Source organism: Halichoerus grypus, chromosome 8 (assembly GCF_964656455.1).
Source record: "Halichoerus grypus chromosome 8, mHalGry1.hap1.1, whole genome shotgun sequence".
Classification (NCBI taxonomy): Eukaryota; Metazoa; Chordata; class Mammalia; order Carnivora; family Phocidae; genus Halichoerus; species Halichoerus grypus.
This window is the reverse complement of record NC_135719.1, coordinates 86,522,248-86,540,669: the sequence shown is the minus strand read 5'-3', so window position 1 is coordinate 86,540,669 and position 18,422 is coordinate 86,522,248. Positions and strand designations below refer to the sequence as shown.

The window sequence follows — 18,422 nt, the reverse complement described above, 5'->3', positions numbered from 1 at the left end:
TTCCCAAAAATAAGAGTTAAACCTGAGATAGTTACCCTCCCCTCTGAAATCCAAAGCCACAATTATAAAATTATTATATATGTTATCATAGTATAGTAAAATGATCCATACTCAATATAAGCCACATTATGAGCCTGACAAATAATAAATATTCCTAAATCTTTGTGGGATATTATTCTGTGATTTTTTTTTTTTTTAAACTTTATTTATTTATTTTTTTTTTTTTAAAGATTTTATTTATTTATTTGAGAGAGAGAGAATGAGAGAGAGAGAGTACATGAGAGGGGGGAGGGTCAGAGGGAGAAGCAGACTCCCCGCCGAGCAGGGAGCCCGATGCGGGACTCGATCCAGGGACTCCAGGATCATGACCTGAGCCGAAGGCAGTCGCCCAACCAACTGAGCCACCCAGGCGCCCTTATTCTGTGATTTTATACATCATATAAACCACTCTAATTTCTTAAAGCTACTTGTTTGGATTCTAAAATCTTCCATTGGTAACTTCTAAAAATTGCCATATAGTAAACACAAGGAGCAATAGGAAATTTTTCTTCCAAGCATTGTAGACAATCAGACATACATCTAAAAAGGCACTACCTTTAATCAAAGATCATTCTAAATTCCCCTTGTTAGTAGGTACATTCATTGCTTGCATAATGTTCAATCCCACTAACTCCATACCCCTTCCTCCATTCAGATCCCCCTGCACAATTTCCCTATAGCCCTGGAGAAAAGGCAATGCCTTTCCACTGTGATTCTCAAGTTAGGAATGTGTTTTGAAGTGCATTAAGAGTTATCTTGTTGTTTAATTGTGAAGTTGACGAAGTAAGGTTTTCCTGTCATGAAAAAGCCTATGTAATATCAAGTGCTTACCTGTCTTCTCAAATATCTATGCCACCCAATTTATTTAACCATTCTTTGGCTTTTGAACTAGATTTCTACCATCACATATCTCCAGTCCTGATGACACAAAAAAACACAAGGAAGTCAAAGATATAGCAGAGACGACTGAGCTTTCAGAAGTACAGGCAATCCTAGGAGACCCTTACTTTGATGTCTTGACAATCTGTCTTCCGAAGAGAGAAAAGTTAAGTAGAAGAGGGGTAGAAAGAACAAAAAAAATTAAGGAAGTAAAAAAGGAGAGGAACTTAATGGGCTTCATACTGGTAGTCTATAAGTAATGCTTCATGAAATAATTAGTTTTTCCAAATGTATTTCATCATTCCTTAAATCAATAATAAAAATCTTTTTATTATGTACAAGTCCAACTTAGTATACTTCTGTTCAACTTTAAGTATGTAGTGGTTAGCTGTAGCATGAGAATAATTTAAGAGGAGAATGATATTTGAAAAAATTTAAAAGACAAATCTAAATCTTACTCTGTTCTTTTGAAGATCCCAAAGATGTTCAATCAAGATGGTTTACTAACAGAATAATAGAATGACAAACTTTTCATCAGTAAAAATTTCTAAGTTACATATTATATCATTATTGATTAAATTGTAATCAAACCTGTCATTATTTGAAAATAATTTCCTATGGTCTGTACATTTCATAAATCCTTTATATGATTTTTCAAGACCGAGGCTAGTTTTTAGCTTATGTGGCTCATGTTTCTCAGTGAACTTTTTTTTTTTTTTAGATATAGAATACTTCAAGAATTTGTGTGTTATCCTTGTGAAGGGACCATTCTAATCTTTTCTATATCATTCCAATTTTAGTATATGTGCTGCTGAAGCGAGCAGTTTTGATGATAATGTTCAACACTTAAATTGAAAGAAGACTTTTTCAATGCATACGAATATGAGTCAAAACAAAATGATATGGGACACTTGGGTGGCTCATTCGGTTGAGCGTCTGCCTTCAGCTCAGGTCATGATCCCAGGACCCTGGGATCAAGCCCCGCATTGTGCTCCCTGCTCAGTGGAGAGCCTGCTTCTCCCTCTCCTTCTGCTGCTCCCTCTGCTTATGCTTGCTCTCTCTCTCTTTCTGTCAAATAAATAAATAAAATCTTTAAAAAAAAAGAAAATTATATTGGGGATATAAAGGTTTGTTACATTAAGTAATGATGATGCCTACTGGCTTACAAAAATTCATACTACATTTTGTGTAACTATTTTATAGCTAGAAGCTTGAGAATTTGAGTACTTACACAGTGGGAGAGTACAAATGAACACCTATGCAGATGTCTACTATAACAACAGAACAACCAATATGCTATATGATAGAAAAAAAGCAAAGTGAAGTACTGATTGTAAGTGGTGCTTGATTTTATTAAGCCAAGAGAACACTATTACTGAAAGTCTGTATCTGACTAAGGCAAATTGTTTTTTTGTAATCATGTTCATGAGCTGTCTTGTGGCTACCAGTCAAGATCTGCCATTCACCTAAAGGACGTAGAAACCTTGAAAATGTTAGTTAGGTGATAACCTGATCCACACTGAAGAACCTTTAATTTAGAAGTCTCCACCGTTTTCTCGGAAATGCTCTCACATGTTCACAAGAACAGCCGTGGAACTGTGACAATGTCAAAAGTCAACCTGGTACACAAACTCCTTTGAAATCTTCAACTGTGTCATTGCATATATCTAAATGAAAATCTAGTGATTATCTCATTGAAAATATTTCTAAAATATCAACAAAAATGAACTTGCCCTTCCATCATAGATATCTATTTCCTGAAGGTATATGTTCTTTTAGCTGAAAACACAATGTAATATTTGCCTTATGTTTAGGAAAGGTAAATCCTATTTGTGGTATTTTGGTAGGACCATGTGTAGCTGTGATGCTTCATCGTCCTATACAACTAAAATTCTTCAAATTGAAATTAATTACTGGACTTTATTTCTTGCATATGCATCCATCTTGGGAGAGGTAACACATTAGACTGCTTTTGCCATCATTTGTTAGTGTGAATAAGTTTATCGGATCTTTCTTCACCAGTGCTTTAGACAGGGCCTCCAGGAAGATGGGTTTAGAGAAAGCATAACTACTTTAGAAAAGTATAAAACAGACTAGGAGGGGAATGCTAAAGTTACCAAAACAAAGACAGAATAATATAAACTTCTGCCTATAATTTCCTTTCATTTTGGTAATCTATAGCAACATCCTTAGTAAGAAAGCAATGACAGAACCAGCTGTTGACAGATTATTTTTCTATAATCCATATTAACTGAACACAACATGCTGACACAATATATCTTCTACTTTGGGATGTGGGGAAAATTTTTAAATGTCAGTAAATGACTTGTTGAAAAGGGAGAAAATTCAGATACATAATTTCTCTTTTCTTCCCTTTGCTGGATTGACTTTCCAGGTAAGTGCTTTGGAAATGACTAAGAAATAAGTGGTATCATTACAAAAGAAAAAAGAACAGCTGAGGAATAGCAATTGCCTTTTTGTTTCTAGGAACAATTACATAGAGTCTTAATCAGGTCATTGGTGAATTTTTTTAATTAAAGTATTCTTAAGCTTATGGAATTTCTAGGTCATATTAGAATATGCAAAATTTGTGTTTATACTTAGTTTGGCCATATGCAACCTTTTTAAAAGAGTAGTTGATACTCATTCTCTAAACTTTCCTACCTCCTATTCTTTTTAATATGCTGTGTTCTGATTTCTTTCCTCATCACTCCACTGAAACTGCTCTCAGTAATGACATTGTTGACTTCTGACCCGACAAATTCAACAGATCCTTTCCAGTATTCCCTTTGTTCCATTTGATGCTGTTCATTCATCCCTTCTTGATATTTCTTCTTGTCAGTTCTGTGATTTCTCTTGGTCCCATTTTCTCTTAGTGTTCTCACCACCTAAAAGTCTAAATCTCAGTCTCCTTTGTGGATTCCTCTTCCTCCGTATACTCATCATACACAGGTGTACCTCAGAACTCCACCTTCTAGTCTTCTCATTTCTTATACATCCTTAGATGATCACACCCACTCACTCCGAAGATTTACTTATCGTTCCTGACTGTTAGGAACATAGAGTCTAAAAGTGTAGCCCTTCCAAGTCCAGAGGTGAAGACTGTCTAGTGACTGGAACTGGGGACAATGGAAAATAGCAGCACATCATCTCTGTATCTTATGCAAAGCCTTGTTTCAGACCATCATCGTCTCTCACTATGTGCCAGGCATTGTCAAGAGAAGTGTATATGGAAAGTTATATAAAATAAATCAAAAGGTCATGATATTCTACTTGTCTAGCATAAATCTACTCATAGGAGTGATTGAATAACCATTGGCTAATTGTTTGGGTCTACTAAATAGGTCATAGGAAGTTCATCTGGTCTAGCAACTTCCTAGTATTACTCAAAAATTTTTAAAAAAAGATAAGAACAGATGCTGTTGTAGAGGTCATGCCAAGAAAATGTGAAGCTTTGAAGCTTTTCATTTCCTAGTAACTACCACCATTACCTCTTCAAATTTCAAATTGAATGTTTGTCAGTATTAAGTCAGTGAGACAAGCTGTTCATGCCACAAATTCATCATATTCTATAAGTATACATGACAAATGCATCTTAGTTAGAATGTTCTTTTTAGAGTAAAACCTTTCGGCAATTAGCTTAAAAGAAATTGTTATTTCGTTGGTAAGTGTATGGAACCCCTGCTTGTAGAATTCATAGAATGTGACAACCCAGATTGTATATTCAGTGATCTATGGATCATTGTAGTACTGTGGATCAATATGACTAAGTTACATGTTTTCCCTAAGAATGGTTATCCCAAGAGTATGGTTAATTTGGAAAAGGAAATAATAGAGGATGAAAATATATACTTTCTCCTGGGGCCTAGAACTAAATAAAATAAGTAGTAATGCTGTCTTTATTTCAAAATATCAGAATATAAATAGGTCACTAAACTTTCTCAAATATCCCCCTGTTCCAAGCCATGCTATCTATGAGATGTACCTCCAGCAGCTATGCAATATGTACTGATATTTATCTGTGACTACCTGGACCAGAAATGGTCAGAACAGTCAGTAGAGATTAAGTAATAAAAATCGAAAGAGAAGAAATGACAAACAGGAGATGCAGACAATGTGTCCTAATGGCCTTCCTGTTGACTGTCCAGGTCTTCTATAGTGCCTGGATATCTTGCCCCTGTGTGTTCTTTAAGATAGTATTGCATCCTTTCAATAAAATTCCTGCTTTGTTTGAACTAATTTGTATTGTATATATGTGTTTGTAGCCTACTCTTTGCCTGCCAAAAAAAACCCCATTTCATCTGGGAGCAGCCTGGTCTTTTTAGAGCTCTTTTTGTTCCTTTTCTCTGCTTCTCAGTCTTACTCTACTTATATAGTTTCTGTGGAAGGTGCTATTTTTTTTCTATAAACCCTATGCAATGACTATAGTCGACTACTGCAGAGATTGGCACTTGGCTAGGTCTAGACCAATCACAGCCCTTCCTTAGTATTTCTGGATCTGTAAGTAAGAAGAGCATTAGACCATTTTCTCACCACTGGCAAATTTTTCAAATATAAAACTCAATAAATTCAAGCATTTTTTCCCACTAATGCAAGTCTGCAGTACAAGACTATGAAGCCAACAAGTGAAGCACAATGAGGGGAGAAACTGACTAGCTGCATCTTTGACCTTTTTACCCTTTATTTGTTTAAACCTTTCTTAGGTTTTCTGAGCCAATAATTCCCATATGTGCCTAAGCTTGTTTAAATTGGCTTTCGATTAGGGTTGCCAGGTTTAGCAAATAAAAATACAGGATGTCCAGTTAGACTTCAATAACACATATATAATGATATTGGCATATTTGGGATAAACTCACACTAAAAATGTATTCATGGTTTATCTGCTTCTCAGGTGTAACTGGACATCCTGTATATTTCCTGGAACCATTTGATCAATTGTAACTGAACTAATCCAGTTGCTTTCTGGGACTTAACAACCAAAGAGTCCTATTTCATATAGCACTTTAGCTATATATCCCTATTTCAATCAAACTAAGTACACAGGAAACATATTTTGTGTTTTCTAGGAAAATATACATAGCCTAAATATTATCTCACAGCTCAGATTTGTCCTACACAACTTTTGAAACTATCTCTCAACAGAATATAAAGGTAACTTTGAAGTGAGCATCTTAGTGACCCAGGAGCCTTAATGTATATTTGAAGTCAAGACTCTGAGAAATGGATTTTATGTTCTCTCAAAGCTGGAACCCTGGAGTGTCAAAGCCAAATAAGTACTCCTGGACAAATCACTTAATCTTGCTTCTTCTGTCTCCTTATCTTTACATTGTAGGTACTATTTCTTCCTAGTCTTCCAGAAGTGTCACAGTGATTAACATTTATGGACTGCTTTGAAGATGAAAATTCCACATCTTGTTAAGCATTAGCAAGATGGCAAATAATATATAATTATGGTGTGTACCTGCAATAATGTAAGAGCACATGTGTTTGCACAGTTTTAATAATAATTTCTGTGAAAGAAAAGCATGAGGCTCAGTTCTCACTTTAATTTGATAAAATGTTTTGCTTTGGTATCATAGTCATAGGAAAGGTTATTTGAAAAAAGAAGTGAAAAAGTAAATGTAAATATTTTCCAATATTTGGTCTACAAGCAATTTTTCTTCATAAAAATCTCATTGTTCTTAATCACAAATGGCCAAATGTTTTCTTTTCAAATAAGGTCTACCATTAAGATTGCTTTTGAAAGCATGCATTAAGACAGAGGGATGGGAAGTTGCTATAATTTTCAGTTCATGTTACTTCTTGAGTACTGTCACTTCTCTATATAAAGCTATAGAAAGTGAACATTAGCCCTTTAAAGGAGTCATATTTCAAGGATCAGGTGGGGAAGACAGAAGTGTTGGATGCACCTCACTGCACTGCTGTTCATCCCCAACACTTTGCACAATGTGAGAATGTTTAATAATTCCAACCCAACCTACAGATAAGAATCTCTGGTGTCACATCACAACTGACAGTGCTGGTGTGAGATTTGCAGTAAAACAATATTCCAGCTGTAGCTTTCATTTACAGAAATAAAACAGCAGAAGAAGAGGGAAAAGGCCAGGAGAAGATAAACACTTTCATCTTGGAGCAATGCTTACATTAAATTATAATCGCTATACTCAAACAAGGAGAGAAAATCCAACATCAGGACCTAAAGCTAACATGTATTATATCATTTGTAATCTATTGCTCTATCTGTATTTTAAGCTAGCCAGTTAATGTTTAGTTATCCAGAGAGCCCACCAAATATAAATAAGCTCTTTCCCAAATAAAGTCTATGGCAACTGTGGGACAGGCGGCCTTCTTTTTCTCCCATTAATCACTAGAAACTTCACACGGCGTGAAGGTCTCAAGGGATATTTCTGGCTGGGAAAAAGATCCTCCCTCCTCAGTTCTAATCAGTCCATCCCATCTGTAATGGCTTTAGAAAATTGTTAATGACATAAAGTGACAGTCGAAGGGCTTTTTGGTCTGTCAGTGTAGGGTTACTATGAGCTCTCTAACAAACTACTACATACAGGCCTCAAAGCTGCTGGAAAATGATCTGGATTACGAAGGAATAAATTTGATATGTTAGCAATCACAAGTGGGAACTGAAAAGAAAGGCTTCCTTAATACGGTTCTTTCAGGCTATAATGGGAAATACGAAGATAAATCTGGCTCAGAGACAAACCCACATAAGACTGCCTCGAGCACTCAGAATATAGATCTCGGTTATGCGATGTGTAAAACACACAATGGCCTGAATAAGGAGCTAAGTATATAAGTGCAAACAAACCCGTTTTTATAGTTAGCATGGCATTTTGAATGGAGCTTTAAGCCTAAAGGACACTCTCCTACTTGCAGATGAAGATGGGGAATGTAACAGTAAGTACTGTTTTTATATATAGAAGTCTAATAAGAAAATGTTCTAGAAAATTATGAACATAAATCAAATTAAACCTGAATTTTTCTTTCCCCATAAAGATTGGAAAACCTTGCTTTCCCTAATCTAAAATACTGCTTTTCTTCAAGTTCCACTAACTTGCTTTGGATTCATGGAATTTCTGAACAGAGATGTGGGAATGACTACAATTTGAGGTATCTGTTAAATACAGCAACATGACATCACAAGGTATAATCTCATTCCTTGCATTATATAAAAGTTCTGCATAGAATCGATAAATAAATGCATATCTGGGAATTTGAATCAGTTAAAAATAGGCAGATAATAGATACGGAAATGGAAATTTAGAGAATTTTTTTAAAGGCTAATTTTATTCTAACGCAGTGGAACATTTTCTTTCATGTATTTTTTTTCCAATTTCTAGAACATTCACCTCATTAAGGTGTCACAAAAAGTGACAATATAAACAGTTTCCCACACATCTCCTGTAGGTTGTGCTAAGGACTATAAAAATATTATATTCTGACAATTTCACAGATCTTACAAGATTAGGTCAAAAGATTTTTACTTAGTAGAGAAATTTCTACAGAGAATAGCTAGGTGATATTTTCTCTAAAACCGAACATGTTCAATAAGATACAAGAAAGGATTTTATCTCAATATAAAATAATATCTATTGGTGAAAGAAAATGTGGAGGATAATTTCTTATTCATCTAAGATAGTTTAACAATAATTCTACCTGGAAAATTCCATTTTTTACCAGATAGTTCCTATAAGTAACTTCCAGCTCTGTGATTCTATAATTTGTGACAATTTCACTCAGGTAAATATCATCCGGTAAGAATAGACAACCAGCTAATAGGCCTGAACCAGACTAGGGTTGTGCATTGGAAACAGGAATGGCATGAAGAGAGAATAAGAATAATTTGTCAATGAATAATTTTCATTGAGCTAGGTAGTGGATTTTTAACTGATTCCCTTTCCATTGTTGAATGTTTTATATTATCTCTGAGAACCATAGCCAGGACTGGGAAATCACTGGCATACTAAGTTCATGTCACTTGGCTTTAGAGTAGGTCATAGGCTATGGAGACCTACGCTAACTCTTTCAGACGACTATGAGGGGCCATCTCATAAATATCTATTTCAGTGTTCTAAAATGATTAAATGACATCATGATGACTTAGTTTAAGGAAAATGTTACATGAAGGCCCTAAATGGCACCCTGGTGGTCTGAAAGAGTTAATGCAGTTTCCTTAAGTGGCCAATTCAGTGTTAGTTTGCAATGAAGAGAGCAGGGAATGTGTCCCAATAATTCACTGATAGCTTCATCTAATATAAGTATATTAAGTTGAAAGAAGTCATTTGAAGGAGTCTATAATAGAGCAGGTGGCAATTCTGATTAATACAACAGCTCTGCTAAGGAAGGAAAAATGGAGCCTATGGAAATTCAATACCCTATGGAGAAACATTGAAATGATGCTCCTCTTAAAGAATATCTCAAGAGATCATGATGCATCACCATATATTATGTTCTTCTGAATTACAGCTGAGCTTTATGTGTAACACACTGTGAGAGCAAATAATACATTGTACTTGTGTTTTAATAGCAGAGACTGTAAAACTAAGAGAATGTTTTTTCTAATTTTTCAATGTCTTCAATATCATAGAACTATAATACATCAGAATAGCAGATAGCAATTAGAAACTAATCTCTTCTTATATTACATGAATGTTCTTACTACAAAAGTTATAAAAATGTGACCATTTTCTTTGAGGTTTCATATTATTAGATCAAATTCTACAGTCAAATTGGGCATAGAAAATGGTGAGAAAATACAGAGAGAAATAGCAGATAAGCTGAAGAGAGATAACTTTTAGCATACAGGTAGTGTACACATTTTGGCCTTCAAAAATAATTTGGTTAAATGAATCAATTAATAGAAGCATAGAAACATGGAACAAAAGGAACTAATCACTAATCTTTTATTCACCTTAATATTATCACATGTATAAGCACATATATAAATATGTATGTAAAGCCCAGAAATAGTTCAAGTAGAAGCATATTTAAATATATATAACAGAAATTTGTTATATGAAAAAAGAGACCTTTCAAATCTATGAGCAAGACAAGGATTTTGGAAGTCAGTATAAAGTAATTATGAGGAGAATAGATTCTCGGGTCATACCTCTTGGTTCTAATTTTAGCTCTTCTGTTTAATAGCTGTATTACCTTGAGCAAATCACTTAACTGTTCTTCACCTTCTTTATCTGAATGTTGGAGAGCATAACACTACCTACCTTGTTGGATTGTAAGAATTAACAGAGGTAATAATAAATGCAAAGCATTTGGCAGAGTTTCTGGCTCATAGTAAAGCACTATGAATACTAGAGCTTATTATTATTCAATAAATGGCTAACCACTTAGAAAACAACAGGGTGTTCCCCTGTCATATCTATGAAAAATAAAATCAGATGGATTAAAGTATTACATTTTAAAAGTATAACTATAAAAGTAGAAAAGACAATATCTCTGAATATTGATAATCTTGTGTTAAAGCAAAGCGGGTAGCACAAAGCCATAGACCTATGGAAGACTGCTTAAATTTTAAACTTCTGATGGAAAAAAATATTTATAAAGACAAAGGATCCACAGAAGAATAGAAAAATATTTACAGTGTATAATACAAAGGGTTATCATAATTTATATAGAGATCTTACTATCATTTTCCTATAAAATATTATATCAAGTAGATATTAAACATAAAAAGATGGTATATCTTATAACTTCACTGCTCTTTCTAACCTCAGAGATTTCTCAAACTCTTAGTAACTTTTTCCCACATGAAGGAAACAACTTAAATGGTACTTCAGCTGGAAGATCTTTTCTGATCAATCTAAATGAGATCTCCCTAAATTTCTTTCCCATGGCATTATTTATTCCTTTCTATCATAGCTCTTGGTTTTCATCACACATGTATGTGCGTTGATTTCTTCCCCTTTTCCCTCACTAGACAATAAACTCATGGGGATGGACCATAGAGTATTTGCCACTCTGCGGTCAGCCTCTAGCATATAGCAGGCATTTGAAGTAATGAAAATGAATATCATAAAGGGTCTTGTACACCACGTTAAGGCATTTAGCTTTCATAGCTAAGATAGTAATAGAAGAATTTTAAGCAGGATAAATCCTTCTTGGGCTTCAGTGGAGGGTGGGTGGGGAATGAACTGGAAGGGAACATGACTGGAAGCCAGGTGGTGGATTAGAAAAGGAATTGAGACAATCCAAGAAATTATGAAGCTCTAAACTAAGGAAGTTTAATGAAAATATGGAGAAGAGAAATGAGACTATTTGAAATTAGACTATTTTAATTGAAGCAGAGTACATCTAGGGAAATAATGAGAATGAAATTTGATTTTGGATTTTAAGCCAGATTGTAAACCTCTAATCCTATATCAAGACATTTGTAATTCTTTAAGGAGTAAAAAGTCAATGACAAATTTTGGAAATAGGGTTTTGTTTTGTTTTTTTTTTGTTTTGTTTATGTGTTTAAACCATTTTAATTGGCAGTACTAAGTTATTGGGATATAGGGAATAGACTTCTGGGGCCATACAGAAGTTGAATATTTGGTTTTATGAATCAATACTCCCCAACTCAGCCATAAATCTTTAGGTCCAAGGTCATCTCAGTGAAGACATTTTGGAATTCTGGTAATTATCATGAAATGAACTTCCTTTATGATTATCATCACTACTGCCACCACCATCAGTAATAATGGCAGCAGTGACAGCAACAACATGAACACATTTATTGAGCAATTACTCCGTATAAGGCTCTGCAGTGTGTTCTTGAGTACAGAGAAATCTGACATACTCCCTGACATTAAAGAGGGTAGAGTATATGCATTGAAATACATTAGCCATGTGGAGTAGCATGTGATAAAATGAGTTATAGGAAAGTAATTGCTGCCAGAGTTCAAATAAGAGAGTTGAGCATAGTTGAAAAGTCTTTAGGAAAAGCTACATGGAGGAGGTGAGACTTGAATAGGCCTTCAAGGAAGGAACAAATTAAGATAAATATAAAGGAAGGGCAACTACTCAGACAGCATAGTAAGAGCAAAAGTGGAGGTGGAGTTCCCACATCTGTTTTAAGGACAAGCAGACATGTGGACAAATACTTTGACTAAAGCATCAAGTTTATAAAGGGAAGTAAAGGAAGTGTTCAGAGAATTGGATGGAAACAGATTATAAGGTGTCTTTGATGTCAAACTAATGATGGTTTATTTTGAATAGACTTACGATCACTTATTTCAAGGAAAGTGGAAAATCAATTACAAATTTTGAGCAAAGTAGCTACTTGTGGAACGTTGTTTTTTAGAATTTTTAGAGGATGAATCTAATGAGCATGTTCTGGTTTCATCTTAGAGATGAAAATTCATGTTGATAAGACCAGTTACTATGGCAATATTTTAGGGGAAAAAAGAGAACCTTATGTGAGAAAAGAGGAGGAAATAATATGAGATTTTTTTTCTTACCTTTTATTATGAAAAACTAAAAAATAAAAAAGTAGATGGAATAATATAATGAACCCCCATATATTCACCACTGAGCTTCAAAAGGATCAATTCATGACCAATCTTATTTTATCTCTCTTCCTACCTATCTCTTTACCTCTAGGTTTTTTGAAGTCAATCATCAATACCTTTAACTTACATATATTTGAGTATGAATTTCTAAAATATAAGGACTCATTAGTGAACGTAACCATAATACCATTATCATACCCAAATAATTAATAATTTCTTCACAATCCCAAATATGTTCTTAGTGGTCAAGTTTCTAATTTTTATATGAGTTTTTTTATAATTCATTTCTTTGAATCAGTATCCAAATAAGGTCCTTTTAGTGTAATTAGTTAATGATGTTTCTTAAATATTTGTAATCTTTAATTTCATCTTACATTTCTTTTTTAATCTTGAACTTTATTAAAATGACAGAGACAATATTTGCTGATTTCATACTCATGGTAATATTTATAATGTTCTTCTGTCTCCTGTATTCCCCACAAAATGGTGGTTAAATTTAAAAGCTTGAACAGATTTAGATTTTTTTTTTTTTGACAAGACTTGTTTATAGGTTGTGCTGTGTACTATCAGGGGACACATAGTATTTGCCTGTTTCTGTGTGTGTGTGTGTGTGTGTGTGTGTGTGTGTGTGTGTTATAGGGTATAATGGGTTTCTTTCTTTACTTTAAAAAATTATCATAAACTCATGTTAAAATATATTTGATGCATTTCAATCTATTGCAATTATCCTTATTAATGTTCAGATTGTCCTATCTTTGTCTGATTGGGAACCTCTTTAAATTGACTTCTGCGTCTTTTTGATACAACCTTGGTGGACTTTGAGAGCTTTCTAACTCCCTTACATGACAAGATGTTCCAGGATCATCTTTTAAATTTTCTACCCAACACTCAGAATCACCCATTCTCCAAGAAGACTTTATTACTTGTGTTGTGAAATGGTAGTTAAAGACTACAAATGTGGGGCACCTCGCTGGCTCAGTCGGCTGGGTGTCTGCCTTCAGCTCTGGTCATGCTCTCAGGGTCCTGGAATCAAGTTCCGTATCAGGCTCCTTCCTCAGCTGGGAATCTACTTCTCCGTCTTCCCCTATTGCCTCTCTCCCCCTTCTCATGTTCTCTCTCTCTCTCAAATAAATAAATAAAATCATTAAAAAAAATTTATGAGTTTGTTGTGAGTTCTAATTCAAATTCAGGTGTACATGGTTATTACCTAACCTTATTGATCTTATATTTGTTTTCTGTTTTTCTCATGCCAACACTCCTGGTTTTCCATGATAATCATATAAAACCTTATTTTCTTTCTCCTTTAGTACAAAGACAACAGTCTTATAGTAGCAATACAACACTGCTCCCTATAATATAAATCCTCATAATGTATGGTTAGTTATTTTTTTGGACGTCCGAATATATTCAACTAAGGATATACAGACAAATTGTATTTTAAAGTCACTGTAAATATTTTCTCTTTTTGTGTTAGGTCACTTGTTTCTCCATGCCTGGATTCCATACTGTTTTAACTGCAGAAGCTTTATAATGTGGGCCAGTATCTTCTAGGGATAGGTTATTCTCATTCTTCTCTTTTTCAGAGTTATCTTTTATTTCAGGGTTACTGCTACCTTTTTATATTTTATTTTTCCAAGTGAACTCCGTTTAGCTTTAAGGAAAATAAAACCCTAACGATATTTTATTGTGTTGATGTATTTATGTTGTTAAGTCTTCCCATCAAATAACATAGTATGTTTTTTCGTTCATTTACTTCTACTTTTGTGTCTTTCAGGATTATTTTGGAGTCTTCTGGATATGAGAGATATTAAAAAGGTGAAACAATAGGACTGGAATAAAAGGGGAGAAGTAGAGAAAACCATGGTTTCCATACTTTTTGGAGAATAATTAATTTGTTGGTTGGTTTGACAGAAATGGGATTATTTGAAGAGATCAACACAGGGAATAATGGTGAGTTTTCATTGTAGTACCAGATCTGAGTTCTGTCTAAACCTTACTGGCAATTAACTATATCAATCAAATTTATATAGGAACAAATATTATTGAAATAAAATTAGAAGTAATCCCTGAAAGAGTAAATCACATAATTATTCATCCTACTTAGTCACATGACATGAAAAATTGTTCCTCTTAGAGCTGTGTAGTTCCATGCAAAATTGTAGAGATTTTCCTCTACCGCCTTTTCACGTGCTTCTCATACTGTAACACCTTCTTTGCAACTTCCCTACCCCTACTGCCACCACCCCATTCTGGATTTGAATGTCTATATCATGCTGTAGTCCTTCAAACAGCGCCTATATCAGAAATGAGGGCCCCCGCCTCTGTCACCCGCCTGTATCTACTGGCTACCAAATCCTGTTGAGTATACCTCCTAAAAAAAAGCCAAACAAGGAGATTGAGTCTACATCCTAAAAAGCTCTTGAAAAATCACTTATTCCTCTCCATTATCATTGCTTATGTCATTGCTTTACCCAGAACATCATTTTCTCACCAATTATAGTGAGATCAACTACTCATTACTCATCTTGCTTCATTTATCCTCTTGTTTCCTTTCTTATGTGACTACATGTGGCAATATTTATCCTATTTATATCTTCAAGCCATTTTCTGTACTGTTATCTGAGTCATCTTTAAAAATACAAATTAAATACTTCTATGACCCCCATTGTCTTTTTAAATTTAAATTCAATTAATTAACATATAGTATATTATTAGTTTCAGAAGTAGAGTTCAGTGATTCATCAGTTGTATATAAATGCAGTGCTCATTACATTTCGTGCCCTCCTTAATGCCCATCACCCTGTTGCCCCATCCCCCCCCCACCTCCCCTCCAGCAATCCTCAGTTTGTTTCCTATGGTTAAGAATCTTTTATGGTTTGCCTCCTCTCTGATTACATCTTGTTTTATTTTTCCCTCCCTTCCTCTATGCTCCTCTGTTTTGTTTCTTAAATTCCAAATAGGAGTGAAATCATATGATAATTCTTTCTCTGATCAACTTATTTCACTTATCATAATACCCTCTTGTTCCATCCACTATGACCCCCATTGTTTAAGCAAATTCCCAATGGATATTCTAGAAAATGTCCAAGGGTCCCATGACAAATACTGCATATTATATTCTTAAGAGAATCACAGGGTAAATTGACTATAAGAACCCCTTCTAGTAGAGAAACTTATTTAAATGTGATCAATTTTATGGCCTGGATTTGTGTGATTATGGACTATTTTAAATACACCTATCAATTTTTTGTCAATCAATTGTTCTGAAGACATAATTTAGGATATACTGACATAAAGAATAAAGTTCAAACTTCGTTATTATGAATGACTTTAGTATTGCTGTGGCTTCATCTTCCATGGCTCCTTCATATTCCTAATATTCCATCAATGGTATAGCTTTACACAACACCGGTGCACAGTTCATACTCATACACACTGTCGACAGTTCTGAACTTGCCATCCTAATCAGTCTCTTTGTCTTTTTGTGTATGCAGTACCATTTTTCCGCATTTATTTTGATCCCATCATCAGCCTAATAAATTCCCACTTGTCCTTCAAGAGCCAGTTTAGATGTTACCTCCTCAGTACCAGTTTGAACATCATCTACCCAGAGACAAAACAGAAGCGGTATGATGACTCAAAGAATACATGCAAAGTGAGACAAAAGCCAAAAACATACCTTCAGCAATGCCTATATTTGGGAATAAGTCACCTTTCTTCAGCAAGAAGCCCCATGAAGGAGACTGAGAAGGAATTTTTAGATTTATAGGATGAAAAGCAATGGGCATTTTGTTCCAGAGTCCAGCTAAAGTGAAAAATTGTTAATAGAAAGGCTCAAATACTACAGTTATAGATAGGAGAAAGAAGAAAACTAAAAAGACACAGAATCTTATTGATGATCTTAATGAAACAGTTTGAGGAGAGTTATTGAATACTGCTAGAAAACTATGGTCCTTTATCCACTACCCTCATACTCCAGGAATACACAGAGGACTTGAAACTCCATTCACCACCACGGAACACACACACACACACACACACACACACACACACACACACACATACACTTCCATATAAAGAAAACCAGATGGATTGGATTGACAGTTTGGGATGAAGTTTAAGAAAAGAAGGTAAAGGATCCTGGGGTGGAGGTCATTGAGGAGGCATGGCAAATGAGAAGGAAGCTATTAGAAAAGGGACTTTCCTCCCGATTCTCCTTGGAGGAGATGGAGATCCCGCTGAAGGGAAAAAGTAAAGAACTTTTGTTCACCATTCTCTGTATTTGATGTGTACTTTGTTGTCTAATAGGGACAAATTTCCCACAATTTCAAATGTTAAGGGGTTAATAAACAAGTTACAAAAGAAAGAAGATAGTGCTATAGCTTGAAAAGAAAGTAGAATTGAGGAAAGGATTTTGCTAGCCTGAACGAAGGAGACAGGAGAAAGGAACGTGCTAAACAGGCAATAGAGAGGAAAGAATTAATGGAGCAGAGTACTAGAAGAAGGTATTTATATATTTGTGTTTATGTGGTATGTGCATATATAGTGTGTGTGTATGTGGTGTGTGTGTGTGTGCGTGAGATGTGATGTGGATGAGCGAGGGATTAGATCATGGTAATATGATAATATTTTTATTTCACATTCAATTCTTTGAACAATAACTCAGGTTTATAAACTATTAATGTTTGATATCCCTATACACCTCTCCCATGCACTGATCCAAGAATGTTGCCACCTTCTCACTATAACGGTATATGGATCCCATTTGTCTTACATTTCCACAAATATTTTTTTTTTAATTTTTTTTTAAAGATTTTATTTATTTGCAAGAGAGAGAATGAGAGACAGAGAGCATGAGAGGGAGGAGGGTCAGAGGGAGAAGCAGACTCCCTGCTGAGCAGGGAGCCCGATGTGGGACTCGATTCCGGGACTCCAGGATCATGACCTGAGCCGAAGGCAGTCGCCTAACCAACTGAGCCACCCAGGCGCCCACATTTCCACAAATATTAAAAAAAAAAAAGCCTTACTCTATGGCCCTGTGGACATTTGAAGAGAAAATGTTCTTAGTATTAAACAGGCAAAGAAAAAGAAATGTGTTTTTTTATCTTACATATAGAAAACTCATATTAAAATTCTCTCTAGACATAGAACTGACCATATATGCTTTTGACTGTTCCTTTTTATTCTCAGTATACTGGCAACATGGAATACATTTTAGAGGTTGGACCACTTAGGGAATACATATGGAACCTCTGAGCAAAATAATCTGCTAGATATTTCTGTACTGTTTTCATAATTTAATGTTATTGAAGTCAGTCCTCAAGGAGGGGAAGAGTCACATATCTCTTTTTCATTTTGGAACAATCACAACATTATTTAATCAGTAGAGAATTTTAACTTTATTTCACAAAATCTTTAAGGAGTGGGATTTCTTCATGATCTATGAAATGAAGGTTGAATAGAAGTAATAGGAGGCCTCCTTGGTACATTGTCACTCAAGCATTCAGAAGTTTTATCCTGCCTGGAACATTCCTTACACATGATTCTTATTTCTCAGCTTCAAACTACACCTAGGAGGAATCTTTTGTTCTCAGTGCTGCCAAAGCTCCCATCTTCCAGCAGTGACCTCAGTTTAGCACCTGCTCATAAGATGTGTTTGCACATTGTTGGTACGTTTTGGTGACATGTATGTTCCCATCAAGGAGACTGTCATAGAATTCAGGAGATGTTAACATTTTTCCATCTGTGTGTGAAAGTGACGTTTCCTGTTAATTTTGTTCTTTTGCTGAACTCTCCAAGCAAAAGCCTTCTGTGGGAGGCGGGATGATGTCATTATAGTCATAGCATAAATTTTTCAACCTTTAGAATGAGACATATTGTGGCATATATTTCACTACTTTTAAAAGCAGTGAAATAAAAACTTGGAGGATGATGATATCAATTTTATATTTTCAAGTGTGGGGGTTTCCAGAGCCTTCAGAA

At 34.8% G+C, this 18,422-nt stretch overlaps 1 long non-coding RNA gene and 1 other non-coding gene across 11 annotated transcripts in view; one reads left to right on the top strand and one right to left on the bottom strand.

Annotated features, from left to right (window-relative positions):
* Window positions 1-18,422, top strand: part of LOC118530243 (uncharacterized) — a 449,173-nt gene that overhangs the window by 86,891 nt on the left and 343,860 nt on the right. For all 10 annotated transcript variants that reach the window (XR_013440655.1, XR_013440652.1, XR_013440653.1 and 7 more), the window contains one exon: window positions 14,215-14,390. This is a non-coding gene — a long non-coding RNA (uncharacterized LOC118530243). The remainder of the gene's footprint in view (window positions 1-14,214; window positions 14,391-18,422) is intronic.
* On the bottom strand, window positions 1,636-1,742 carry LOC118530261 (U6 spliceosomal RNA). The gene has a single exon (XR_004914548.1). It is a non-coding gene; the product is annotated as a U6 spliceosomal RNA (small nuclear RNA).